Source organism: Mus musculus, chromosome 5, assembly GCF_000001635.26.
Source record: "Mus musculus strain C57BL/6J chromosome 5, GRCm38.p6 C57BL/6J".
Classification (NCBI taxonomy): Eukaryota; Metazoa; Chordata; class Mammalia; order Rodentia; family Muridae; genus Mus; species Mus musculus.
The window spans coordinates 3,270,080-3,297,974 of record NC_000071.6 but is presented as its reverse complement, the minus strand read 5'-3'; the positions used below and the strand labels follow the sequence as shown (position 1 = coordinate 3,297,974).

Below are 27,895 nucleotides of genomic sequence, written 5' to 3'. Positions count from 1 at the left end.
GCCCCCATCCTTTCTCCTCAGCAAAGGGGAGGCCTCCCATGAATAACAACCAGCCTTGGAACATCAAGTTGCAGTAAGTCTAGGTGCATCTTCTTCTACTGTGTCTAGACAAGTCAGCCCAGTTAGGAGAAAGGCAGGCAACAGAGTTAGAGACAACTCCTGCTCCCACGTTAGGAGTCCCATATGAAGGCCCGGCTGCACAGCTGTTACCTATGTGCAGGGGTCCTAGGTCCTTCCCATGCATGCGCTCTGGCTGGCCAGTTCAGTCTCTGTGAGCCTCCAAGGGTCCAGGGTTAGATGATTTTGTAGATTTTCTTTTAGTGTCCTTGACTTCTCTTGCTCCTTCAATCCTTCCTCCTCCTCTTCCACAGATTTCCCCAAGCTTCACTTAATGTCTGGCTGTGGGTCTCTGCATCTGTTTTCATTATTTGCTCAGTGAAGCCTCTCAGATGACAGTTATGGTGGGCACCTGTCTGGTGTCCCTGGTCCAGGCAGGCTTCTGGGCAGAAGTTCTAAACTGTAATAAGGTCAGATAATTAGTCATTTGTATTATGATTAATACCTCTTATTTTAATTAATACATTTTACTTGCTAGACAGTTTTAGGTTTATATGAGAGGAAAAATAAATATCACATTTCCATATACTTGCATTCTCCAGTTTTGGCTATCATTGACACCAAGCTTTGATGTGGTAGATTTTGTTCTGACTGTGGAAACAACATCAGTATGTTGTATTAACTGAAGTCCAAAGCTTGCATTAGGCTATTTCATAAAATGTGTGATGTTATGTGTCCATTACAGCACACAGTAATTTGATTGGCCTAAAATTTCTGTATGCTCTATTTATTCATTGCTATTTCCTACCCCCCTATGGAACTGTTACCTTTACATGTCACTTTGACAGAGTTAAAGGAAACCTAGATAGCTGGTCCAACATTATTTCTGAGTGTTTTGATGTGGTGTTTTGAGGAAATGATTGGCATTTTAGTCAGTAGACTCAGCGAAGAAGATCAGCCTTATTGATGTGGACTGCATCAGCCAGTCTATGGAGGTTCCACACAGAACCAAAGGTAGAAGAAAGGGGCAATCCTTCATTTTCTTCTTGGGTGGAGACATCAGTTTTCTTCTGCCCTTCAATATTAGAATTCCTGATTTTAAGGTTGTCAAACAGTGGAACTTCCACCCAGTAGCCATGGCAGTTCTTGGGCCTTACAGTTCACATTGAGGTATACTATTGCCATCCTTCGTTTTCTGGGTTGCAGGTAGTAATTCTATCATGGGCTCGCTCAGTCTCCATAACTGTGTGAGCCCATCACCATAATAAATCTCTTGTATCCTGCCAGTTCCTTCCGCTGGAAAGCTCTAATGTAACCTATCAGCCTCTGATTTCTAATTGTCCCTCCAGTTTTTTCTTTCTTGGAAGGATGACGTACTATGTAATCTCTTCAGGCTGGCTTTTTTTCCCTTGACATTATGTCTTAGATCTATCCTACATCTATATTTGGCTCATTTCTTCTTATTGCTAAAGGATACTCCATTTCCATTTGATATTACATTTTCCTCCTGAATTTACAAGGCGCCTCTCAGGGGCTGGGATGATTAGGAATCCAGCTGCTGTAAACACTCCTGTGTAGGCTTTCCTGAACATGTAATCTTTTGGCTCATTTGGACAAACACTTGTGAGTGTATTCCTGAATCCTATGGTAAGATAATATTTGGTTTTGTAATAAGATTCTGTCTGTGCCGGGCAGTGGTGACCCACGCCTTTAATCCTAGTACTTGGGAAGCAGAGGCAGGCTGATTTCTGAGTTCGAAGCCAGCCTAGTCTACAGGGTGAGTTCCAGGACAGCCAGGGCTATACAGAGAAAACCTGTGTCGAAAGTAACAAACAAACATAAAAAGATTCTATTTTAAAAGTGGTAGCAACATTCTAAATTCCTACCAGCTATGGGTGAGAGATCTTTATAGAGAATATACGAAGCTTGATCTGATTCATTTCATATAGAAAAATTTATTCCAGATGTACAAAAAGGCCAATCAATAAAGCATCCAGAAAAGAACATGAGGCAATACTTTATTATGACATTTTTAAATAGAAGATTTATTTCTTTTGTCTGTCTTTTTCTCACATGTGTGTCTGTGTATCATACGTGTGCCTGGTACCTGAGGAGGTCAGAAGAGAGCACTAGATCCCCTGGAACAGGAGTTATGGATGGTTGTGAACTGCCATATAGGTGCTGGAAGTAAAACCTGGTTTCTCTGCAAGAGCAACCAGTATTTTTGACCACTGAGTCATCTCTCCAGCCTCTATTTAAGACTTTTTAAAAAGTACTTTAAAAATGATTTTTTTTTTTCTAAAAGAATGTAAAATCAAGCCAGACCAGGAGAAAATGGTTGCAAAACACATATCTGGGAAGACATGAATCTTAAATATATGAAGAATGCTTCAGTTCAGTAAATAGGAAAACAACCTAGTTACAAAGTCATTAAAAGAGCTAAACAGACACTTTATCAATAAGGATGATGATGGAAAATAAAATATGAGATGCTCAATGTCAGATGCCAGGAAAGAAATGCAGTCTTATATTTACTAATTTATTTGATGTGTCTGAGTGTTTTTTTTTTCACTAAAATCCAAAGCACTGCCTACCTCAGGTACTGATGAACACGAAAAATTGATTGCAAAGGCCCTTCTCCCTGATGCCAGTGTGCTGCATTAATGAGAGTCCAGTAACAGCACACCTGGGGCCCATTACTAGATTCTATTCTAGCCTCTTGGTCTGATTTTTACTACTATAGTTTTAAATGTAACCTTGGTAGCTGATAACCTTAGTTCTTTTGAGTATTTTAAAAATAATTTATTTTTATTTTTGCACATTTATGTTTTAGCTGAATGTATGTCTGTGTGACAGTGTTATATTCTCTGGAACTGGAGTCACAGGCAGGTGGAACTGCCATGAGCATCCTGAGAATCGAACTCTGGCCCTCTTAATTACTGAGTCATCTCTCCGACCCCCTTTTGAGTACAATCTTTACATTTCCACACAGTGTGTATGAATAGCCTTTCCATGTCCACATACACAAATAAGCATAAGAGAAAAGCCCTCTAAGGACAGGATGCTGACTCTTTTGAATCAATTGATCAATGTTTTTAAAATTCTAGCCATAAGACTTAAAAAATATTGAAAGTTTTTATTTGTGTGGCTCTCATCTACTGTTATTTAGCATAATGGAATTGAAATGAATGAAATTATAAATATTAAATCACTGAAATAATAAAACTATTGTATGTTAAAATATAAAAGCAATATAGTTTAAGAAAAATGCTATATTATTTCAAACAAAATAGTAAGAAAATTAAGCCTGAATCATAAGAACATGTGAGTGTCCTGCCTGCCATCAGAACTGTCCATTCCCTAGACTCAGTCCCCACAGACACATTTCACCACTGCTCCCATCCCTGCCTGCCCTGCTGCCTTGCCCTTGCTCCCAAATTCTGAGAACTCTCACTGCTCAGCTGTAGGTCACAATGGACAGAAGAACAGATGCAGATCAAAACAGAAGAACAAGAAGAGACTCCCTGCTGTATCAACAGCCAATCCAAAAAATACAAATCTAAAAACTTCCTCCCATAAAACATCAAGGAAGTCTGGGACACTATGAAAAGACCAAACCTAAGAATAATAGGAATAGAAGAAGGAGAAGAATCCCAGCTCAAAAACTCAGAAAACATATTTAAGAAAATCATAGATGAAAATTTTCTAACCTAAAGAAGAACATGCCTGTGGTGGTAAGTCTCCAACCCAAATAAACCCGGGCAAAGAAAACACAACCCGATTCATATTAACACAAGCTGCACACTAGACTTAGGCTGGGCAGATCTACTGCTACACTACATCTTTTCCATCTACGAGATCCCTTATAACTTGCTTATAACTTACAACGTGCTTCTGCTCCACTTTCCTTCCACCTCCACTGTCTTCATCATCCTCTCTTCTCCCCTCTCCTCCAAACTTTTAGCTCTACCTTCCCTTCTCCTGCCCAGTCACAGGCTCTAGCCTTTATTTTACAAATTAAAGTGGGGGAAGTTCCACAAGAAGTCACCTGAGTATGCAACTCATTCCTCATTCACAACCTTCAAGGGAGAGCAGAATTAGCATCAAAATACAAGCAACTCCTGGGCTATCCACTACAGGTGCCTATAAAGGTAAAAGAAGCTTCCGGAACAACAAATAGATTGGACCAAAAAGGATCGAATCACATAATGATCAAAATACTAAACATACACAACAACAACAACAACAACAACAAAAGAAAATTAAAAGACACAAGGGAAAACGGTCAAAAAACATTTAAAGGCAAACTTACTGAAATTACATTTTACTACTCAACAGAGACTCAAAAAGCCAGAAAGGCCTGGACAGATGTCTTTCAGATTCTGAGAGCATAGACCTAGAGTATGATAACCAACAAAACTTTCAATCACCATAGATGGAGAAAAATAAGATCTTCTGTAACATAGTCAAGTTTAAACAGTATCTAGACACAAATGCTACCTTTCAGAAAATTACTAGAAGGAGAACTCCAACTCAAAGAGGTTATCTATACCCAGGGGACAAAGGAAATAAGTAATCTCATACCAACAAAACCCAAAGAAAGAAAACACACACACACACACACACACACACACACACACACACACACACACACACACAGACACACATTAAAAGCATGTAAGATGTCTGGGTGTGGTGGTACACACCTGTGGTCCCAGGAGGATGAGAAATTCAACATCACCTTGTCTACATCATGATGAGTTCAAGTTTGAGGCAAATTTAAGATATATGAGGCTTGTGGTTTGAGTGAGAATGGCTACCATAGGCTCATATATTGAATATTTGGTCCCCAGGTAGTAAAATTTTTGGGGAGGGATTAGGAGGTGTGGCCTTGTTGGAGGTGTGCTATGAGAGATGAGGGTGAGGGTCTGGGGGTGGGGGGTGATGGGAACAGGTTGGGGTGGGGGTTGGCTTTGAGGTTTCAAAAGCCCATATCATGCCCAGTCACATTTTTTCTCTGCCTGGATCTTTTGGATCACACGTGAGTCCTCAGCTACTGCTATAGCTCCATGCCTGCCTGCTTGTCTGCCTCCATGCCCCCCACTGTGTTGATCACAGACTAACCCTCTGCAACTCTAAGCAAGCTCCCAACTAACACTTTGCTTTGATCATGGTGTCTCAAAGCAATAGAGCAGTATCTAAGACAAGACTGTCTCAAAAACAACCAGCCAACTAAATACAAGCACAGAGACAAAAGCAAGCGAGGGTCTTCAGGCTGTGGCAGCATTGATGACAGCATGTGCTCCCAGAGGCATGTGGAGGATGTAGAGGAAAATGGCAGTCTCTTTCACCCAGACCCATGAGCAAACTGCAATGCAGGGAGAAACGGTTTCTGAGCATGGCTGACAAGACAGAATTCTGACAGCCTGAGAAAGAACTTTCTGTTTCTTATAGTATTAGTGTAATCTCTCTTCCTTAGCAAGGCCAACCCACCCTGTCTTCAATTGGATACAAAAGCCTGTCTCCTTATTCGCTGTGCCTGGTTCTTTTGCTCCACAAGCTTCCTTACATAGAGTAGCCTCGCCTTGCTCATCTTTAATGAACTGCCATTCCAGGTTAGACTCTGACTCCACGAGGACCTTTGAGGACCTTGTATTTTGTTCAACAGCCTAGAACAGGATTTAGGGCTTAACAGATGCTTGGCAACTTTGACTCAGTGAACGAGCAAGAATTTCTCAAGGAAAAAGAACCCCCAAGAAACCTGATCATTGGTTCTACAGCTCAGGGATATTATTCAAAGCTTTGTCTTTTATTTTCATGTCCTCTGTTCTCACAGGTTGTTTTTCTTCATGGTTTCAAAATAGCTGCTAAATGAGGGCAGAGAGATGACTGACTAGTTAAAAGAACTTGAGTGCTTACAGAGGACCTAGGTTCAGGTCCCAGCACTCACACAGCAGCTCACAACTGACGTGTTTATAAAAAGATCAAGAAAAGGGGGGTATGTTCTATGGAGGTGTGGTGAGGTATGGGGGAAGGGGATGCCTCAGAGGGTGTATGCCAAGGTATCCCTTCCTGCTGAGGGACCAGCCACATGATGGTATAGTACAGAATAGAGTTTATTCAGAGCATGAGGAGGGGAAGTTAAGAGGGTAGCAGAGGCAGAGAAAGGCAGAGAGAGGGAGAGGGAAAGGGAGAGGGAGAGGCCAGCCATGAGCACGTGGGGGGTAGGGGAAGGGAATGGGGAGAGAGGGGGAAAGGGAAGAGCAAGGGAGCAAGAGAAGAGCAAAAAGAGAGCATGGTGTGTGTGTGGGGGGGGGGGGGGTGGCAAGCATCCCCTTTTATAGTGGGTCAGGCCTACCTGGCTATTGTCAGGTAACTGTGGGGTGGAGCTTAGTCAGAATGCTAACAAAAACTGCCTGTAACTTCATCCCCAGGGGATCTGGTACCCAGTGGACTCCTGCATACATGTATATGACATGTATGAACTCATACAAGGCTCACCACTATACACTTGATATTGTAAAGCAATCTTAAGGGGTGGGGAATGAGCTCCTGAAGCCTTAGAGGGCGCATCTTGACAAGACGGAGGCAGCAGCAGCGAAGGCTGCTATCTACGTCATGTTATGCATTCATTTGTTCAGTCGGTGAAGAGTGACATGTTATTTTTAAAGGCCACACCTACATGGCAATACGTGTGCATAATAGCCTCGGTCAGTTACCTAAGCCAATTGGTTCTGCAAGCTCAGAAACCAATCCTGACAAAAACAAATACATGTTGTTAATATAAATCACTTAATTTTAATGCTGTGCCGTTCTCAAGTGAAACGTGTGGGTGTCAGTCTATGGAATGTTAAAAATGGCGTTTCTGGATGCACCTAGCTTAGCGGTTTATAAACTGCTTTTGAAAAGTTTAATTGGTAAAAATGTTACTTACAACCTGTATTAATATTTTTTATAATTTTGATAAATTTTTAAGAGGAAAATTTTTTTGTGTATATGACTTAAAAAGAGGCATTCTAGAACACACCAAGGGCAAAGTACCTGAAAAACTTGAGAAAATGGACATTAAATTACAACTTCCCATAAAGGTATGATACAGCCCAAGTGTACAGAAACGTGTGTGTGTGTGTGTGTGTGTGTGTGTGTGTGTGTGTGTGTGTAGCAAAATATATTTACTTAACTTAGGTCATATTTTATATGGGTTAAGAAAATTCACTTTTCAAAGAACACAAGGCAGTAGTAAGGGGGTCTATTCTAATAGACTTAATATCGGCCCCTTTGAGGGTGCTGTGTGAAAGTGTTCAGAGAAGGAGGTCACTAGATAAACAATTAACAAATGTGAGGCTCGTGCTCATAAAACCTGAGGGTGAAATAACTCCCAATCACTCCGTTAATCCTCTGGGCATTCCTAGCTGAATTAAGTTTGTCCTTGCTAAAGAAACTATCTCTTTCCTTCCCTCAGGCATGCATGTAAAACAGTCCCTGTCTGGATGGACCTGCGCCTGCAGCGGGAAGTTCACTGGTCAATTACCTGCTGACTGAAGCGGCCTATTTTCTTCTGACCCCTGCCCCTCTCTTCCCCTCTCCGCCCTGAAAGCTGTTTGGCATAGGGAGGTCTTGACCTGAGGAAACCATTTTGGGTAACCAGGGCAAGGAAGGGGAATATGCAACACCTAGGAGATTTCAGCAAACAGTAGAATCATGCCAACGTAATCTGTGTTAAAATGCTTGGAATGTGGGAGCCGCTGGTGATGTCTGTTGTCTGTGTGTCTCCAGGAATCCTTTCTTTTTTAAGCGCAGCAAAGCCAAGCCTGGGAACCAGGCCAAGCGCCTGCCACTTACCTTAAATTGATCAGCCACTTTGAGATTAAAACCCCTGAAAGCTGCCGCTCAGTGAAAGCAAGGCCTCTTTCACATTAAAGGCAAATTGCGACTGTGGGTTTGCTGTGATCGCCCTCTCTCTCTCTCTCTCCTTTTTTCCCCCTATTTTACCCGTTTTTTTCAGTGTGGACTTTTTTCTCTCTCCTCTTTCCATTTATGCTTCCATGTAGAAGCCAATAGTTATAGCATCTTAGCCAAGCATTCATTAAGGTTTATAAGAACAAAATTTATGGTTATTTAGAAGTTGGCACAGAGATCAATTGTTGCTAGAAAAAAAAAAGAAAGAAAGAAAGAAAGAAACACAGGTGGCAAATACAACCCTAACAAAGGCCGGTACTATAGAGCAGTATGCTAGGCCCCTAGCAGCAGTCTGAGGGAAATGAAATACTATTAGAAAATACTTTCTCCACTGTTCTGGGTCTTTTCGTTTTATGGCTCTGTAGGTTTTGGGAACAAGTATTCTGATGAATCCAGGAGTTTTGGCTTTTTTGTCTTGGGTAAATGCTGCTGATCTCAATAGCTGAAGGTTGTAGAAATCAATACTGTGTGGGGTGATACTCCACTGGATAAGGTATAATTCATGTATTCATACGTCTTGTACATCTACATACACAATGCATAGGTATGATTAGACCCAGGCCTGACCCCTGAAAAGCCTCAGGGTCTTCTTAAGTAGACCATACATAATGGCAAGTTCTGTGTACCCCAAAATGTAGCACAAGAAATACACCCCCTTAATCTCTGAATTCAGGTAGTGATGGGAAACTGAGCTGTGATCTGGAAGCCTACAGTTTTCCTCATGAGGAACTTAGGACTTAGGTGTTTTCTTCCTTTTGAAAAATGGTTTCTCTGATGTCCTTCAGTAGGGGATTAAGACGCTACCTTGGGCTTTTCTTTTTGACAATGTTTGTAAAACATTTTACAAGTATTTTTTTTTATTTCTACTAATTGTTCAAGAGCAACTGGACTCACTGAAAGCTTTCTTGTTTCATGGAGTAAACAATTCTCAAAACATTATTCTTTTTGTTCAACCACAAACCCATTCTTGGGCTCAGGGCGATAATGACTTTCTATGTCCAGTCATTCACCTAGGACTGTTCACATCACTTGTCACAGCGCTTTTTTTTTTTTTTGCCACCATCTTGCACACACTGGGGGCATTTGTGCCTTTCTCCCCATGACATTAAGTTCAGCTCTTCTGCTAACTCAGTTCGGAAAACCTTTCACCTCGTTCTTTTTATTCTCTGAGATCTGCATCACCTCTGCATGGACGCAGAGTTTGCGGACTTGCTGTCTTTACCTTTCACTCTGGGAGTGACCCATTGAAGCACTCTTTCCCTCAAATGCACACACCTGAACTCTCCAAGAGCAGAGCTCCCGACCTCTGTTATTTCCCAGCCACAGTTACTACAACCTTCTGTTCCGACGAGATGCTCATTAAGTCTAGACAACAGAATATGAACAGAATCCTGAACCATATTCTTCCACAAAAACTCCAAGTAAGGTTCCATTCACAGACACTAAAAAGCATTTCTTGAGGAGCCTGTGTAGAAGCTGTAAGAAGTAATTTCTCCATTTTGTAGAGAGCCAGAGCCTTGGTAGAAGGAAGTGCAATCCAAGTTAGGGGGGTAATCTGCTTCTGGTCTGTTTCTGCCTTTTAAATCTAGTTTGCCTGAAGCTTTGCTGCTTAAATTTCTGTCACATCGGATAGACTTTTATTTTAACTACTAATTTTAACTTAACCTCCAAGTCTTCACATTTTGTATTTCATATTCTGGTTCCTTGGTATTTTGTCGGTAATCAAGATTTCATGGAGGGCCTGGGTACACTTAATGCCGTCCAAGGATAACAGGAAATTCTCTTTATATCAAGAAGTAGTTGGCAAGAAAACACAAAAGGAACAACTATAGCAGAGGTTTACTTTGTATTTTGTTGTGTGGGTTAATGATCTGAGGGCGACTGAAGAGAATCATAATAGAGTACTCTTTTACAATGAAGCACTCAGTATATCAATTCAGGGTCTGCCTCAAAGCAGTCACAGACTGTACACCTGGGTGGGGGCAGGAGAGGTTCTCTAAGGGAGGACAACGGTCTGAATAAAGACACAGAGGTGAGGATGAAATGGGCAGCCCCCAGATTCTGTTTGTACAGAAGTGGTAGTGTGTGTGTGTGTGTGTGTGTGTGTGTGTGTGTGTGAGAGAGAGAGAGAGAGAGAGAGAGAGAGAGAGAGAGAGAGAGAGAGAGAGGTAGTGGGAAGAGGTAGGTCAGAAGATGAACCAGTGCCCAACTAATGAGAAGTCCAAAAAGCCAAAAAGGAACTGAATCCTGGCAAAACCAAACCAAACCAAACCCAACCAACCAACCAACCAACTAACCAACCAACCAAACAAAGTCATGAGTCCAAGACGGAAACATTGTAAAATAATTATCACTTTTGAGCCCAGGATCTGAAACCAGGGAAAGCCAGGGCTCCAGTCTTCTCTGTACCATTTTCAAGACACGTGAACTTGCGCTGGTTAGTGAGTCTTTTAGAGCCCTGATTCTCACGTTTATTATATGAGGGGAGCCGACTTTCCAGTCCATGCACACCATTAAGTTCCTACAGCTGTACTGGTGTGGGGAAAGGAGTGTGTGTCAGGTGGGGCTTAGGTGGAGTGTGTGTGTGTGTGTGTGTGTGTGTGTGTGTGTGTGTGTGTGTGTGTGTGTGATGGCTCCTGAAAATGACTGGAAGAAATGAACAACAGAGATGCAGAGAGTCTAACCTATCAGCAGCTGGTTTGTGGGGTTAGAAAAATGCTAATTTCTTTCTCTGAGGCTGCATCTCCGTACCTCCACTTCACTGTACAACACCACTTATTGCTGCTTTCTTTCTTACCATGCTTGCTTTTGGAAAAGAATTGAGTTTGTCCTTACACAACCCAAGAAAGCAAAATCTGAGGGCTTAGCTACCCTAGAAGCCCTTGCTGTCTGTTGCACTCTCCCCTTGCTAACTCCCCTCTTATGCACCCTTCTGTTGACAACACTTCATAGTGGTGTGCGTCCCTGTGTTCTGCAGAAGAGGACCTTTGCTGGCCTGAATGTGAAGGGTTTTGTTTCCCACTCAGAAGAATTCTTGAGAGTTTTATAGCCACAAAGTGATGATTATGTTTGAGACTTTTGCTTTTGTTTTGTTTTTAACATTTAGTATGAGGTTGGCTGTCAGTTCTAGCCAAATCAACCACACATGAAAAAGAAATAAAAGGTATGTCAATTAGGAAAAAAGAAACGCTGTGTTTCCAGGAAGCTGGAGAGATATCTCAGTGGTTAAGCACGCATACTGTCTTCTCGAAGACCAGAGTTTGATTCTCACTTATCCACATCAGGAAGCTCACAAATGCTGCTACCTCAAGCTCCAAACCTCCTCATCCATACCTGTGGGATGGACTCACACAGGGTCATAATTAAATAAATTAATAAAAAAATGTTGCTTTCGATGACAACAATATTCTTATGGTTCAGATCTGGATTGTCTGCCAAGACTCGTTCTGAAGGTGTTGATCCCTCCTTGGAACAGCGTGCAGATTTGGGGGTGGGCTTCTGACCTCATCAGGGGAACTTAGTGGACCCCCTAGGAGGTGATTCGAGCTTGTAAGGAGGCCCTAGCTGCAGGAAGTGAGTACTTGGGAATGTGTTCTGGGGGCCACAGCTCTTCCCCAAAGAGCTTCTTCTGCCTTCTAAATACCAGGAGTAGAATGGCTTTCCTTGTCATTGTCTCCTTGCTGTGATGTCCTGTGTCATCAAAGGCCCATGGACAGGCCTTGAAATGGGATTGCCCTGAAAATGGGAGCCAAAGTAAATCTTTATCCCTTTAACTGCCACCCCCCCAGGCATTTTGTTACAATAATGGAAAGCTAACACACACACACACACACACACACACACACACACACACACACACTCACCCCTCATATATACAGCCCCCTACACCTGTACTAGCATGCACAGCCACATGAACCCATACCCCCCCAGAAAATCAGCATAAAAAAAAGCATTTTATACACTAATGGCTCAAACTAGTAAAAGAAGAAATTTAAAATGCCTCTTTGGGCCAGTGAGGTGGCTCAGTGAGTACACTGTAACAATCTAGCTTCAGTCCCCGAAACTCATGTAAAAATAGAATTGTCTGGAGGCCAGCTGTCCTAGGTTATGTAGAGCCACAGAAACAACAGCAGAGACCCTGATCAGCAGTGTGGAAGGATCTTCAGAAAGTTTCCTGTCAGCTCCACACACGTGGCTTGTGTGCACCCCACCCCCATCCAAAAGAAGAAGAAAATGCTTCAAAATAAGTTTAACTAAGAACACTAAAGATCTTTTCTTTCTTTTTTTTGTTTTGTTTTGTTTTGTTTTGTTTTTTGAGACATGGTTTCTCTGTGTAGCCCTGGCTGTCCTGGAACTCACTTTGTAGACCAGGCTGGCCTCGAACTCAGAAATCTGCCTGCCTCTGCCTCCCAGGCTGGGATTAAAGGCGTGCGCCACCAGGGCTGGCTCACACTAAAGATCTTTAAACTGGAAGAGTTTAGATACAGATGAGAGGTCTGAAAACCAAAGAAACATAAATGGAAAAATATACCATGTTGATAGGTCCACAGAAGTGTTAGTGTTAACCTGTGACCCATGGATTTGTCGTAATGCACATTTAAAAAAAAAAAGAAAAGAAAAGAAATGGAAAAAAAATCCTATAGCTGTACAGAATTATAAGAACCCTGGAATAACTATAACAACCTTGAGCAAAAGATAGAAGCTGGTGGTGTCATATTTTCTCATTTCAACCTACATTACAAAACCATAGCAATTAAGGTAATTCGGAACTGGTATAAGAACAAGTAGTTAGACTTGCAGTGCACAACAGCGAACCCAGAGATGAACTTACATGTATACTCAAGAGATCATTGACACCAGCAAAAAGAAAGAATAAGACAATAGCCAACCGGAAAGGACACAGTTCATGGCGTTGAGAATGTGAGAGAGAGGCGGAGGCACAACAGTGGAATCCCTCAAATCTCCATAATAACACAGACTACGTTCAGCACCTAAGTATTCCATCTTACACCCTAAAACTCTAAAGAAGAAAAACAGAAAAACTTCTCCACATTGATCTTGGAAGTACGTTTTTGGATACAATAAAACAGAGTAAAATAAAAATGAGGCATGAGGACCGTGCAAGCTGAACCAGCTTCTGCTCAGCACATACAGTATATGGACAGAGTACCTATATGCAAAAGAAATGAAGCTACATCTATACACCCCAAAGAAATTAAATCCATGTATTGAATAGGCAGCTGAACTGTGTTCATTCTAACATTATTCACAATAGCCAAGAAGGATGCTGGGTGGTTTCAAAGAGATGTCCTCTGTAAGTCGCAGGTACTTGATTCCCAGTTGGTAGCTGTTTAGGAAGGGTTAGGAGGTGTGGCTTTGCTGGAGGAAGTATGTCATTGCAGAAGGCTCTGAGGTTTCAAAAGCCTTGCTTCCTTTCCAGTTAACTCCTCTTTCTGTTTGTAGATGAAGTCATGAGCTCTCAGTGGCTGCTCCACTACTATGCCTGCCTGCTGCCATCTTACTGACTTGATGGTGATGGGCTCTTATCCTTCTGGCAACACAAGCCCCAAACAAACCCTATAAGTTGCATTGGTCATGGTGTTTTATCACAGCAACAGAAAAGTAATACAGAAGTAGAAACCAGTTGTCTGTTGTCTAATAGTGGATTGAGAAAGGGTTAAGTCTACAGCTGTACACAGTAGACTATTCAGCCTTGAGAAAGGAGAAAGTCTGGGGCCAGGGAGACGATTAATTCAGTGAATGCTTACTGAACAAACACCAAGGTTGGGTTTCCTGGTGTCCATGAGAAGCCAAGTATAGCTGCACAGGCCTGTAATTCCAACACCAGGGACATAGAAAAAGGAGAGTCCTGGAGCCTTGCTGACAAGCCAGAGAAGCTGAATTGCTGGGCTTCAGGCTGTGAGACATGCTGCCTCAATCAGTGAGCTGGAGAATCAGAAAGATACTTTATATTGATGTGTACCTTCTACATGTATGCACACAAATACTCTTGCACACTACCCCCCACCCTCATATGTAAACTAAGAAAATAAAGAAAGGAAAGGAAAAGAAAGGAAGGGAAGGGAAGGGAAGGGAAGGGAAGGAAAGAAAGGGAAGGGGAAGGGAGAGAAGGGAAGGGGAGGGGAGGGGAAGGGAGGGGAAGGGAGGGGAAGGGAAGGAAAGGGAAGGGAAGAAAGGGAAGGGAGGAGAGGAGAGGAGAGGAGAGGAGAGGAGAGGAGAGGAAAGGAAAGGAAAGGAAAGGAAAGGAAAGGAAAGGAAAGGAAAGGAAAGGAAAGGAAAGGAAAGGAGGAAATCACATTTGCAAATGCTTGGATGGACCTTGCAGACGTTATGCTATGTGAGTTAGAACAGGTTCAGAAGAAGAAGAAGAAGAAAAAAGCATCAAATGACCTTACATATGGAATGTAACAAAGGTGAACTTGAGAAAGCAGAGAGCCAGCCAGTTCTCAAGGCATACTTAGACAAAATCGAGGGATGTTATAAGGTATAAGACAATTACCTCCTGGACTTCTAAGGGTCACTACTGTTAAAAATACATCGAAGGGCTGGAGAGATGACACAGAGCACTGGCTGCTCTTCCAGAAGACCCAGCTTTGATTCCCAGCACCCACATGACAGTTAACAATTGGGTAACTCCAGTTTCAGGGCTCTGGCTCCCTCTTCTGGCCTCTGAGGGCACAGCATGCATGCTACACAGACATACATTGAAGCAAACACCCAGGCACGTAAAAATAGAAGTACACATTTAAAGATACACTGAACACTTGCAATTCCCTAAGCCAGATGATTTCAAGTGTTGTTACCACTCAACCCTGCACAGAAATGGTAACCCTGTGCCAGTAAGTTGCCAGTGAGCTTCACTGTGGCAGACACTTCACAATGCACATGTATTTAAAAAATCACATTGCATATCCTAATGTGTATGACAGGTCAGTTGTCAATCAAGTCAACTTTCCTGAAAAGCTAGGAGAAGAAAAACGTTCCACTTCCTGGAAGTTTCAAAATCTCTCACTAATTCTTTCATTCTTTTTGGTCACTGGCTCTAACATGATCCTTCCTCCTCCTGCTCTTCCTCCTCTTCCTCCTGGTACACTCTAAGAGCCTAGAGTTTAGGCTCCCACATAGCTACATAGCGTGGATAAGGAGTTGTGACACTCCATCTGCACATCCCAGAGGGATGTCCTGAGAGGCTCAGTGGGTTGACTGTGGTTGTGGTTCTCGGGAAAGGCAAAGTTACACTGGTCATCAGCACAGAGCTGGCCCTTTAACTCTGATCAGTGGCATGAGCCACTCACCTCTCAAGAAGCTGAGGACAGGAAACATCTCTGCTCTCCATCCACCTTGGCTGCCTGTTTCCGGAACAGAAGCCAGAGATGTCATTCGATTATTTTGGAGGCAATCGTCTGTTTATGTTTGTCCTGTCTGTAGATCTGGAATAATTAGGGGCCTTGAGATAATATCTGAGGCATTTTATTGAGGAAGCTCACTCCAACTGTGTGGTTGTTTGCTTTTTATTTAGCTCTCTAAATGCACCCAGTAATTGACAAATATGTAGAAGGACAGGTTTACCGCCCCGGGGAGCTTAGTTTCCCATGAAGACAAAGAGCAGAGTGGGAAGGAGCTTAGCTGGGGAAGAGCTGGCAGGGAGGGGCTGGTGAGGCTGGAGGGAGGGAAGCTGTCAACTCTCAGAACATGGATGGAAACCCTCTGTAGTAAACAGTCTGTTTCCTCGGTGCAACACCCTTGAAAGGAAGAAGAGATTAAGAAAAACAGTAAAGGCAGGTAGGTGCATTAGTCCTTCAGCAGCCACTGAAGTGTGGAAGCTACCACACGCCCACCAGGCAGTAGTACAATGAGTGGGTCTGTGCTGCATTCCTTATAGCTCCCAGAGTCAGATTTCAGCAGCGTCATGTCATACATGGAAACAGGTTCAGATAACTTAGCTTCCTTGTCCAAGGGGGCAGAGCCATTGAATAGATGAGCATCAACGTGGTAAAGATAATGCTAAAGAACGAGGAGCCAACGTCAGGTTAGGATTGATATCCTGGTTGTCTCAGAACTATAATCAGACTCTCCTAGTACCCTTGACAAAATATCCTTGTATTTGTCTTATAAAAAATTTGTAATACTCCCATGAACATGTTTGTACTGGCTGGCTTTGTGTATCAACTTGGCACAAGTTAGAGTCATCAGACAGGAAGGAGCCTCAGTTGAGAAAAATGACGTACAGTTGGATCTCATAGAGGCATTTTTCTCAATTAGTGATCAATGAGAGAGGGCCCAGCCCATGGTGGGTGGTACCATCCCTGGGCTGGTGGTCCTGGGTTCTATAAGAAAGCAGGCTGAGCAAGCCATGAGGAGCAAGATAGCAAGCAGCATTCCTCCATGGGCTCTGCATCAACTCCTGCCTCTGGGTTCCTGCCCTGCTTGAGTTCCTGTCCTGACTTCCTTTGGTGATAACAGCAATGTGGAAGTGAAAATGGCATAAACCCTTTCCTCTCCAACTTGCCTTTTGGTCCTGGTGCTTCACTGTAGCAATAGAAACCCTAAGACAACACTTTTTGCATTGTTGTTGGCACATTAGCTGTCCACCAGCGGAAACACCATTCTAATAGTCTGTGCATGTGATGTTTTGTTGTATTTTAAAAGTGGCGTGATAAATAACCTCTCAGCATGTTTATTTTTTAGCTTAAATCTTCAGTTTTAATTTTTGCCTTTTGGTGATTGCTGAAGCAGGGTCTTAGGGAGTCCAATCTGACTTCAAATCATGATGTGACCGAGCATGACCTTGAACTCCTGATGCTCCGACCGAAGCCTCCGGAGAGCTAGGCTTACAGACCTGTGCTTTGAGCTCAGCCAAGTTTGTATTTTTAATTAACAAATAATTCTGCATATCCATAGTTTACAATATTATATTTTTTGTAAATGTATCCCATTGAATGGTTATATCAAGGTAGTTAGAATACCCATTGGTTCACATACTCATTGATTCTGTGGTAAGAATACTTAAAACCCCAGCAGTTTTGAAATGTACAACCTAATGTTGCACTCTAACACACTCGAGTCATCTCATGGAGCAGTAAGTCTTGAATATACTTTTTTCTTGACTGGACACCATGGACTTTCCCTTGTCGATACCCTTCTCTCTCTCCAGCCTTTGATAACCAGCACCCGATTTTCTACTTCTGTGCATTGTGCTCTTTCAACACAATATTTGTATTGATTATTTGTGAATTCCACGTTATGTTCCCCTTCACACTCATTTCCCAGACCTTCTGGGTCCAGCCCCTAATTTTGTGACCTCCCCCTAAGAAGAAGAAGGAGAAAGAGAGGGAGGGGGGCAGAAAAGAAAGAAGAGGAGGATGAAGAAGAGGAGGAGGAGGAAGAAAAGGAGGAGGAGGAGGAAGAAGAAGAAAATACCCCCTCTCAATTAAGTCCAAGTCCAATGTGTGTCACCACTTGCTCACTGTTACATGGTCATACTATCAGTGCCCAGCCTCTTAAAGAAAACTGAGTCCTTTTAAGATTTCATACATAAGTGAAAATGGCATTTGTCTTTTTGCATCTGGTGTATTTCACTCAATATTGTCCTCCATGTTCTTCCATATTGCTACAACTAATAGAATTTCCTCCTTTCAAAGATTAGAGAGTGTTCCATTGTATATACATGACATGAAATCAGAGAGAGTTCCCTTGTATGTACACACCATGTTTTTTATTTCAGTATCTCTTCTTCCATTGGTGGATGCTAGGTTGATTTCAGATCTTAGCATTATGGATAGCAGCCTATTTATTTAGAGAAACTGTCTTCCAGTAGGTAGAGGATGCATTTTGAAACCAGGCATAATGAGTTTGTTTCTAGATCTACCATTCTTCTGCTGTACAATCTTGGAAAAATTATAGAGCAGCCCCTGAGCTTTATTATCTCACCTGTAGAGATTCTACAGACACGCGAACTAGGCAGTGTCTGTTAAATACCTGGTGGCTGACGTATAGAGCCTACAATGGTAGATTTCTTCATTTTTTAAAAAAATATTTAGTTTATATATATGAGAACACTGTCACTTTCTTCAGACACACCAGAAGAGGACATCGGATCCAGTACAGATGGTTGTAGGCCACCATGTGGTTCCTGGGAATTGAACTCAGGATCTCTGGAAGAGCAGTCAGTGCTCTTAACCACTGAGCTATCTCTCCAGTCCAATAGTTTTCAGAGGCAAAAAAAGCCAGTTCCCCCCTTGCATGCCTTAGTGAAGACATATAAAACCATCCCATGTCTTAAGTGTTAGAAGTGAACCCATTTCTTCTTGCTCCTCTGGGGCGTGTTACTCTTGACTGCTGCCCTACTCATTATGGCCAAAGCAACCACCAACCTAGCACTCACCCGAGGGTGACACCATGTGTTACAACAGGGGAGCTGGAATTTCTGCCTTACAGCTGCACGTGGGTCTTTATCACTTTGCCTTAGCTCCTTCCTTATAAATGGCCTCGGCAATTGTTGGGAGCTATTAAGACAACACAATTGTCCTGATCTCTGAATTGGGCCTCTTCCCCTGAGAAGAAAAGGGGGTCAAAAGTGGGCCACCAACGCACCGCTCCAAGAACAACCACAGATTGTCCCAGCCCTAAGTCAGTGCAGGATGTCCTGACCTCAAGATGTACCCTGATACCTCCAAGTTCCTGCTTCCCTGTGTAGTTGCCAAAAGAAAAATTTCCACTGCCCCATCCCTCCTGCTGAGAAGTACTTCCTCTTTTTCCACTGCCCCGTCCCTCCTGCTGAGGTTCATTTCCACTGCCCCATTCCTCCTGCTGAGAAGTACTTCCCCTTTTGCTTGTGCATTTAAACCTTGAGTCTGGCTAATACAGTGAGACCTTGATGTTACTCAGACTGCTTCCGTGTGTTGTTCATTGCACAAGGTTCTTGTCTCTCTCTACCCCCCATTTGGTTCTTAGGAGAAGGTCCCCTTGAGACCCTCGAATAACTGGACCTGCTGGACGGGTCAAGTGGCGCCAGACGTGGGGCACGAGGTACGACCACCCTCCGGACAACGGATTCAAGAGGTACTGCGCAGACAGTGAGACAGTTCCCCGCCACTTCGATAGAGTGTCGTGGATGTCGAGAGGTAAGCCTAGGCATTCAGTTGTTGTCCCATTAACCATGGGGAATGTTCTGTCCCAAGAGACAGTTTTTATTCAAGAGATGAAGGGGGTCTCTTTAGGAGAGAGGGATAAAAGTTAAGAAAAAGGATTTAATAAAATTTTGTTGTTTTGTGGACGAGAGATGTCCATGGCTGGTATTGAATGGTTCTGAAATACACCCTTTAACTTGGAATAAAGTAGGCAAAGAAATCAATAGTTTAATAAAACAAGGAGAAGATGTCCCTGAGTCCTTTTCTACCTATTGGGGAATCGTCAGAGATCTCCTTAAACAGGCAGAAGAGGGGGGAGAAGGCGCTCGCCTCCTAGCCCTTACTGAAGATTTTTTAGAAAACTCCCGATCGCCGTCTCGGCCATAATCGATTATTGATGCCCCGTTCACAGTATCTATATTAGAAGGTTTAGCAGGAAAAGGCTACTTGATAACCAATGAATGGAATAAAGTTGTTCAGCCTGTCCTCACTAGAGGCCAATATTTAACTTGAAAGTCAGAGTTTGTGGACAGAGGAGAAAATTTGGCTGCAAATAATAGAAAGAATCCTACTAGTAAGACAGCCCCCTGGACTGCTGATAAAATCTGAGGTAAAGGCAATTTCGCTGCAGACATAAAACAATTAAGGCTCTCCCCTGGTGTCCTCGCCCAGACGGCACAGGTGACCCTGGGAGCTTGGCGCGCTGTCCCTGCTGTAAGGGCGCTAACTACTCCCCTAACCAAGATTATACAAGGGCCCCAAGAGTCCTATGCGCAGTTTGTTGCCAGATTGCAGGAAGCAGCTGAGAGAATTTTGGGACCTGAGGAAAGTGAGGGTCTGTTAGTCCGACAACTTGCTCTTGAAGACGCCAATTTGGCATGTAGGGCTGCCCTGAGAGGTAAAACCAAGAGTTTAGATATAAATGCTATGATCAAGCTTTGTAATGAGGTAGATGTGTTTTCCCAACAAGTTTCTAAGTCTATCAACCTGGCTATTGGGGCTGCCTTACAATTAAATAAAGGAGAAAAAACTTGCTATAGATGCAACCAACCTGGACATTTTGCTAGAGGATGCCCTACACAGAGACAGAGCATCCTAGTCTCAACCATGCCTGTTACCCAACAAAAATCCCCCCCCACCCCCGTCTTTGCCCTAAGTGCAAGAGAGGCCGCCATTGGGCACGAGATTGCCGATCTAAGACTGACATCAACGGCCACCCACTCCCTGCGGTCCAGGGAAATGGCCAGAGGGCCCCCCTGCGGGGCCCGTCTCCCCAGATGACAACTGCAGACAACCCCCTAGCCCCCAGAGGAGATTGTGCAGGGCCACGGCAGGGAACGCAGTGTTAGACCTGTGTTCCTCCACCACCAGGATTATAACTCCTGAGGAGGGAACAGTGGTCGTCGAAACAGGTGAATTTGGGCCCCCTACCCAAAAGACGTTTTTTTCTCATCACCGGCCGAGTGTCCAGACTTTTACAAGGCCTAATGGTGACTCCTACAGTGGTTGACACCGACTACCATGGGGAGATAAAAATCTTAGTCACTGCCACGCAGGGACCACTTACCCTTAGGGCTGGAGAGCGCATAGCCTAAGCCCTACCACTCCCACTATTCGTCCATTTCCCTTATATGAAAGAGGAGCGAGGACCATCCTCCCCGGGATCCTCAGAAGTCTACTGGGCACAGAAAATAACAGATTCACGTGCTGACTTTGTTTCTAGAGGGCAAACAGTTTCAAGGGCTCCTGGGTTCTGGGGCAGATGGGACAGTAATTTCCTCAACACATTGGCCTGCAGCCTGTCCCTTACAGCCCATTAAGGGATGGTGTGATCCACTGATCCTAAAATTTACTGCTAAGGGGAAGAACTTAGAGGCTTGGAAAAGTTCTCGCCCTCTCTCCTGGGGCCTAAGATTGTATCAAGATAACTATGATAATGGCCTGACCGTTAAGGTTCAGCTTCTTAAAACCATCCCTAACAGTCATAAAGCAACCATCGGCTCTAATCCCCAACTACATCACCCTAAACCCCCAAACAATCCCCGACTTCCAGGTACCCGCCCCCCTGTTCCTGCCCCAGGGCATGCTACGACCCTATTTCAGCCCACTCTCCCTGCGGGGGTGGGGTGGGGGGGCTCTTCCACTGATTTACTGTGGTCTATATTGAATATGCTTTAGCCTTGCTGGATAAGATACAAAGAGATAATGTTAGAATTTGAAGATTGTTGAATGTGCTTTTCTTTTTCCCCGCCCTTTTATGAGGGCATAGCCTTATTTGGAAATTTTACCCTGCTTTCAGATGCTAGGCAGCTCCCCTTCAAGTCAGTTCAGCTTACCTTGACAGAACTCTCTAGGGTAAGAAGTTGTATGTTGGGCTCAAGTATGCTTCCGCCGCGGCCCTTGCTAGAGATTTGCAATAACACGTTTAGAGTAAATAAAAATGTTTTTTTTTATCTTCTTGCCCTAAAATGATACCTTTTTGGCATGTTCCACGGGCCTTACACGGTACATTATTATACAAGAATTTATAAATAATAGAGATTATTGTGTCTTGGTTCAGCTTTTTCCAAATTTTAGTATTCATGAGTCAGATGACTTACTGAAGTTTTGGGATCGAGGTGCCTCCTTGCCATCCCGCCACAAAAGAGAGCCTATCTCAGCGGTGACCCTTGTGGTCCTTCTTGGCCTGGGTGCTGCTGGGACCGGAACCGGAATCGCAGCCCTTGTGTCGTCTCAGCAGAATTCTCGCAATTACCATCTGTTCAATGATGCTATTAGCCAAGATATAGAGAATATAAAAAGGGGCCTAGATGATCTTACTGGTTCCTTGGTCTCCCTTTCAGAAGTTGCCCTTCAAAATAGAAGGGGATTAGATTTGCTCTTTCTACAATAAGGAGGCTTATGCGCTGCACTTAAGGAAGAGTGCTGCGTATATGTTGATAAAACTGGATTAGTTAAAGATAGCATTGCCAAGGTTACTGCCAGTTTAGAAAAAAGAAAAAGAGAGAGAGAACAACAAGAGTCATGGTATCAAAATTGGTTTTCAACCTCCCCCTGGCTTTTGACCTTGTTGCCCTCCCTTTTGGGGCCCCTATTGGGACTCCTGTTATTGATTTCCTTCAGTCCTTGGACATTTCAGAAATTGACCCGATTTGTTAAATCTCAAGTTGATTCATCTCTTTCAAGCGCATCTGTTTCAGTTCATTACCATCGGCTGGACGTTGGTGATAACAAGCAGGTTACTGGAGAAAAGAGTCAGATGTGGATGCCGCTTCATCACCCTCGTCTCAGGGAGAGAGACTCAATGTCCATAAAATGCTTGAGTAAGATCATTTCCCTACCCCTAAATTCGGCCATCAGTCTCATGCCACGAATCATTTATAGATTGCCGTAGTCTGTGCTTCCGACATGGTAATATACATTCTCGCCACATTGGAAACTAAACAGTCATTCCAGGCTAGACACATTGAAAAATTGGAACTTGAAGCTGTCGCCCATGAGAGTTGTGAGACTAAACACTGCACAGAGATTAGTCTGGATGCTGTTAGACAGTCTCTGAGAGGCATGTCTGATTGCATGAAGGTTGAGTGCCCTAGAGTCCTTTCCTCAGGAAAAAACGGCATGGGAGCAGGTCAGGGTTACTCTGGGTAAAAATCTGTGGGAGTGAGAGTCAATCCTGTACATGGCCCCTAACATTGCACACTGGGGATCAGACCTCTACCTCTACCAATGGAGCTTGCTTCGTTCCTAAATCCCTTGGCTAGCCCAGGTTATACCCAACAGACTGAACCGTTAATTCAAGCCTCATAGATGACTTGTCCTTGTGTCCTTCGTGGTTTTAGAGAATCACCCAGTGAGCAAACAGATGTTTAGGTGGTCGGTTAAAAACGTGGCTACAAATTTATTATACAATATGCCTTTATAAAAATATTAAAACGGGGGAGATGTTGGGAGCTATTAAGACAACACAATTGTCCTGATCTCTGAATTGGGCCTCTTCCTCCGAGAAGAAAAGGGGGTCAAAAGCGGGCCACTGATGCACCGCTCCGAGAACAACCACAGATTGTTCCAGCCCTAAGTCAGCGCCGGATGTCCTGACCTCAGGATGTACCCTGATACCGCCAAGTTCCTGCTTCCCTGTGTAGTCACCAAAAGAAAAATTTCTGCTGCCCCATCATCCCTCCTGCTGAGAAGTACTTCCTCCTTTGCTTGTGCATTTAAACCTTGAGCCTGGCTAATACAGTGAGACCTTGATGTTACTCAGACTGCTTCCGTGTGTTGTTCATTGCACAAGGTTCTTGTCTCTTTCTACCCCCCATTTGGTTCTTAGGAGAAGGTCTCCTGGAGACCCTCCAATAACTGGACCTGCTGGACAGGTCAGGCAATCTTCTTCAAATTCTGAATTCCAAATTTTGAGAACATAAAATATAGATGTGCCAATGTAATGAGAGTTTGGGTCCATCCTTAGGAGTATTTTGTTTCTATGCCAAAGAACATTTGAAAAAGAAAATAATAGCCTTCCCTCCAGCAAACTCTTGATGACCTTCCACTTACACACCTAGAAGTTCTTTATTTCTTTGTTTCTTTTCTTTCTTTGATTCTTGAAATAGATAATGATACACTGTGCCAAAATGATAGCCCCTTCCTCCCAGTTTAATCTCAAACTCTTCACAGAGATAAAAATCACTTACCCAAAGCATGTAAGCTGGAGGGGTTTGAGGAAGGGTGATAACTGAATCATGTGTTTATTTCAACACATGAATGGGAAGGAACGGCTCTGACCTTTCTAGGAAGGGAGCTTCAGAGGGAAGCAAGGAGGTTCCTGCCTGCAAATAAAACAGATGGTGAAGCCTATGAGCAAGAATGGCTGGCCACAGGCTTCGTTAACTCACAGCTTCCTGCTTTTATCTATCCTGACTTGTGTTTGTCAGGAAAAACCCATCGAGACTTCTGTAATTCCCATTTATGCGCTGCAAAGTGAGACATGAAGTACTCAGGTCTTCATCAGTCACGAATATTTGTCCTCTGACTAACTACAGGAAAGAAAAGGAGCAGGGCTAAGTTCTCGTATAAGCTGAGTTACAGCGGCAGGGATAGTTGGGTTTATTCTGTGTTTAGCATTCAGACTCAGTTGTATTTGAGGACAGGCCCCCCAGTACATGGTTCTGATGAGACCACAGTAGAGTGGAGAGGCATCTTTTTCTTGCCTTTCTTTTAGGTACAGAATGCACTAATGAGGTGGGCAGAGGTCATGGCTGCCATCAGAGAGAGAAATGTTATCCTGACAACAGTAACCAAAGCCATGTTTAAGAATCCTTTATGGCAGTAAGATGTACATGGACCTAGACAGTATAGCCAGCAGAACACAGTTCCAGTGCTTACTCTGGGCTCTCACTTCTTATTGTTGAGTCCCTTCCACTTCCTCTTTTGAGATGATTCTCCAGCCTCCACTTGATACCTTTTCTCTGCTGCTTTGCAGCTGTGAAGCCAGTCTGAGGAAATGTAAACACAGCTCCTAGACTGGTGTCTAGGGTTTGCCGCAAGGGGAAGATGTGACAACTCACACCCTTTCTTTAGTGCTTAATCTAGGAGCACATACATAACCTCATAGACTGTCTAGAGCCAGTCACACAGCCCCACCTGTGAGTCTAGGAGAGACATGGAGATTTAGGTCAGAGCAGCCAGCATAGAGCATGCGAGGTTCCAGCGACTCTGGAAGCTCAAATGGAAAGGTGAGTTGAGGCTAGATGTTCAAAACCAGCCGAAGTACAACAGTGAGGTTTTGAATTAACCAAAAGAAGAGGGAGAGGAAGAGAAGGAGAAAGAAAGAGGAGGGGTAAGGAGAGAAGCAGATGTGTCACAGGCAGCTTCAGTGCTCTGTTCCAAGTGCTCCAGAGACAGAGCCAGAGTGGTCCAGTCTTGGTGCTTCCTTAGAGAGCAGGAAGGTGTGGGTATGTAGCTTCTTCTACCACTAATGGGATTGAATAAACACTGCAGAGTGTGGTGTGGAATCCAGCTTTCCGAATGGGTGCCAAAGGGATTGAGCACAGCTACCTAGAAGGATGAGGAAACAAACAGCTGCCAAGCCCTGACTAATGGAAATGTGGGCCAAGGATGGGGCTGAGCAGACACACTCCCTCTCCTGCATCTTCCCCCTGATACCTCCCCAAGGCTCTGTCATCCATGGCCTGTGTGCAGTATTCCACCTTAGGAAGAATCCCGTTTTTACCATTTCTTTTTCTTCCTCCTTCTTTCTTGCTGACCTAGGATTGTGTTTGCAAATAAAAACATCGACACTTAACCCATGTTCCAGGGTCTGCTTCTCAGGGAACCCAGAGGAAAAGAAAGCTTTCTATTAAATATTATACATGTTTACATGAGGTTTAAGAATGCCAGTTGCCTTCAAGATTTACATTAGGGGAATGGAAGAACAGAGGTTAAAGTGCTTAGAATGAGGAGATAATCATGCGCTGTCAGAAAGGATGCTTGGCCAGTTTCCCATCGACAAGTTAGGGGAGGATGCAGAATTTCGGGGGCTTTGAGAGCAAAGTAAAAATGCAGAAGCTGGCATTGGAAAGAGGGCTCAGCAGGTAGAAGAGATTGCTCTATAAGCCCAAGGACCAGTCTTTAGAACACATAAGGAAGTTGAGTATAGCCATGAACCCTAGTGCTGTGGCACTTTGGGGGCAGAGAAAAGAGAACGATTGGGGCTTGGTTCAATAAGTCAACCTTTCTCAAATGAATGAGATAGAGGACGATGAGGCAAGATGTCTAATACCCTCCTCTGGCCTCTGTGCACATATGCAGGAGCATGAACCTGCACATACATAGGTGAATAAATTACAGACATATACCACACATTCTCTCTCTGTCTCTCTCTCTTTCACACACACACACACACACACGTTTGTAACTCTATAAAAGTAGAGGTATATTGTAAATATACATCCAGTCTTGACACAAAATTAGAGGTAGGCACAAACTTATATAGCTATCAAAACAAGTAGAGTTTATAATGTTGAATATTTAATATGTATGTCCAAGCAAATAATTTAAGATACAAGTAGGTATAAGTAGGTAGTTGACATAAAGTTAAATCAATTCGCCAAGTCTAAAATAATTGAATTGTTTGAGAACAAAGTTAAGGTTCATGGGTCTTGACGCTGTTCTATAAAATCTAGAGAAGACATTCAACTGGAAACATCGGGCAGATTCAGAATCTGGGACGATATCAGAAGAATGTCATAATATAGACCTTTACTACCTGCAAGCCACAATGAAGGGGTTACTTATCCAGCCTCGTTATCTGAATCTCTCCTGCAGTGATTTTATCTGTGGCCTCTCATCTTCTTCCTGAAGAATTTCAGCTAAGGTGTATTTGCTCTCTCACTTGAAAATTGAGTGTGACCCACCTTCCCTGCCCGACGTGTGTGTGTGTGTGTGTGTGTGTGTGTGTGTGTGTGTGTGTGTGTGTGTAAAGCAGTCTCTGGAGTTGGATTTGGGGTCATACTTCAGTTAGTAGAGTACTTGCCTAGCATGCACAACACCCTGGGTTCCATCCTTAGTACCACATATTCTGGGTTAGGTGATATATGCCTGTAACCCCAGAACTTGGGAGGGAGAGGCAGGGGGAACCTAAATGTAAGGTCTTTTACTGCTACATAGCAAGAGAGAAGAGGCCTGCATGGGATACACGAATCTCTCTGAGTCTGGGATCAGTAAGTAAGTAAGCTGGCCAATGCTGGTGCCCGCCGCCTTTAATCCTGGCACTCAGGAGGCAGAGGCAGGCGGATCTCTGAGTTCAGGCCAGCCTGGTCTGAAAAGTGAGTTCCAGGACAGCCAGGGCTACACAGGGAGACCCTGTCTTAGAAAAACCACTACCACCCCCACCTTCACCCCCCACCGCAATAACAATAAAAACAACAACAACAACAACTGAAGACAAAAATCAATAGTAAATAAAAGCATTATGTGCCATTTTCATCATTGACCTTTTAACCACACATACACACAAAAACTGGCATAAAGTTATACTTCTGTTCCCTGATGCAAAAATACTTGAAGGCAGATTTTATATTTACTCAGCCTCACCTTTGCCCGAGTAAATGTCCACCACTTCACCAATCACTCTCCCAATGGTTTGTGTTTGTGTTTGGGTGCAAACCATTCAGGTCTCTAAAGGGAGGAAGGAGACTCTCAGCCACTTTCTCTGATCACGGCACATCAGATCAATGAATAAGACACAAGAAGTCAGACACGATGTTCTCACTCATACAAGGACACAAAACCTTACCTTCACAACACATTGTGGAACAACAGCCACTAGAGGTTGCAAAGACCAGGCAGACAGGTCGAGGGTGGCTGTATGCAGACACTACAGGGCAGTTCCCAGAGGAACGAGCTGTAATCCTGCAGGTTGGCAGTGACTGCAGATCACAATGCTTCCTGGTGTGGTCATAAAGATCCAGAGGAGAGGAGCTGCAGCTTCCTGACACAAGAAGCATCACACGCTTCAGGACGTGGGACTGACAGTGGGCACACACACACACACACACACACACACACACACACACACACACACTCCATCCCTCCTATTTTCTTTATTTTAAGAAATATCGTTGCTCTCTGGAAACTTCCTCTTTGAGAAAACTTTGAAAACCCATACTGAATCTGGATGTTTACTAAGTCATCGACTTTCTTCCTCCTCATTGCCTAGCCCCTGTGAACAA

The 27,895-nt window shown here is 43.6% G+C and overlaps 2 long non-coding RNA genes across 6 annotated transcripts in view; one reads left to right on the top strand and one right to left on the bottom strand.

Moving 5' to 3' along the window:
* Positions 1-7,995, top strand: part of Gm36470 (predicted gene, 36470) — a 53,580-nt gene extending 45,585 nt beyond the window's left edge. For all 4 annotated transcript variants that reach the window (NR_168898.1, NR_168896.1, NR_168897.1 and 1 more), the window contains one exon: positions 7,520-7,995. This is a non-coding gene — a long non-coding RNA (predicted gene, 36470). The remainder of the gene's footprint in view (positions 1-7,519) is intronic.
* On the bottom strand, positions 9-27,662 carry Gm36548. Of its 2 annotated transcripts, XR_868219.2 has the most exons (3): positions 27,460-27,662; positions 23,858-23,992; positions 9-517 (listed from the first exon to the last, which is right to left on the bottom strand). It is a non-coding gene; the product is annotated as a predicted gene, 36548 (long non-coding RNA). The 2 variants fall into 2 exon arrangements; XR_376697.3 differs by lacking the exons at positions 9-517; positions 23,858-23,992 and adding an exon at positions 27,327-27,341.
* Between the last annotated feature and the right edge of the window lie 233 nt (positions 27,663-27,895).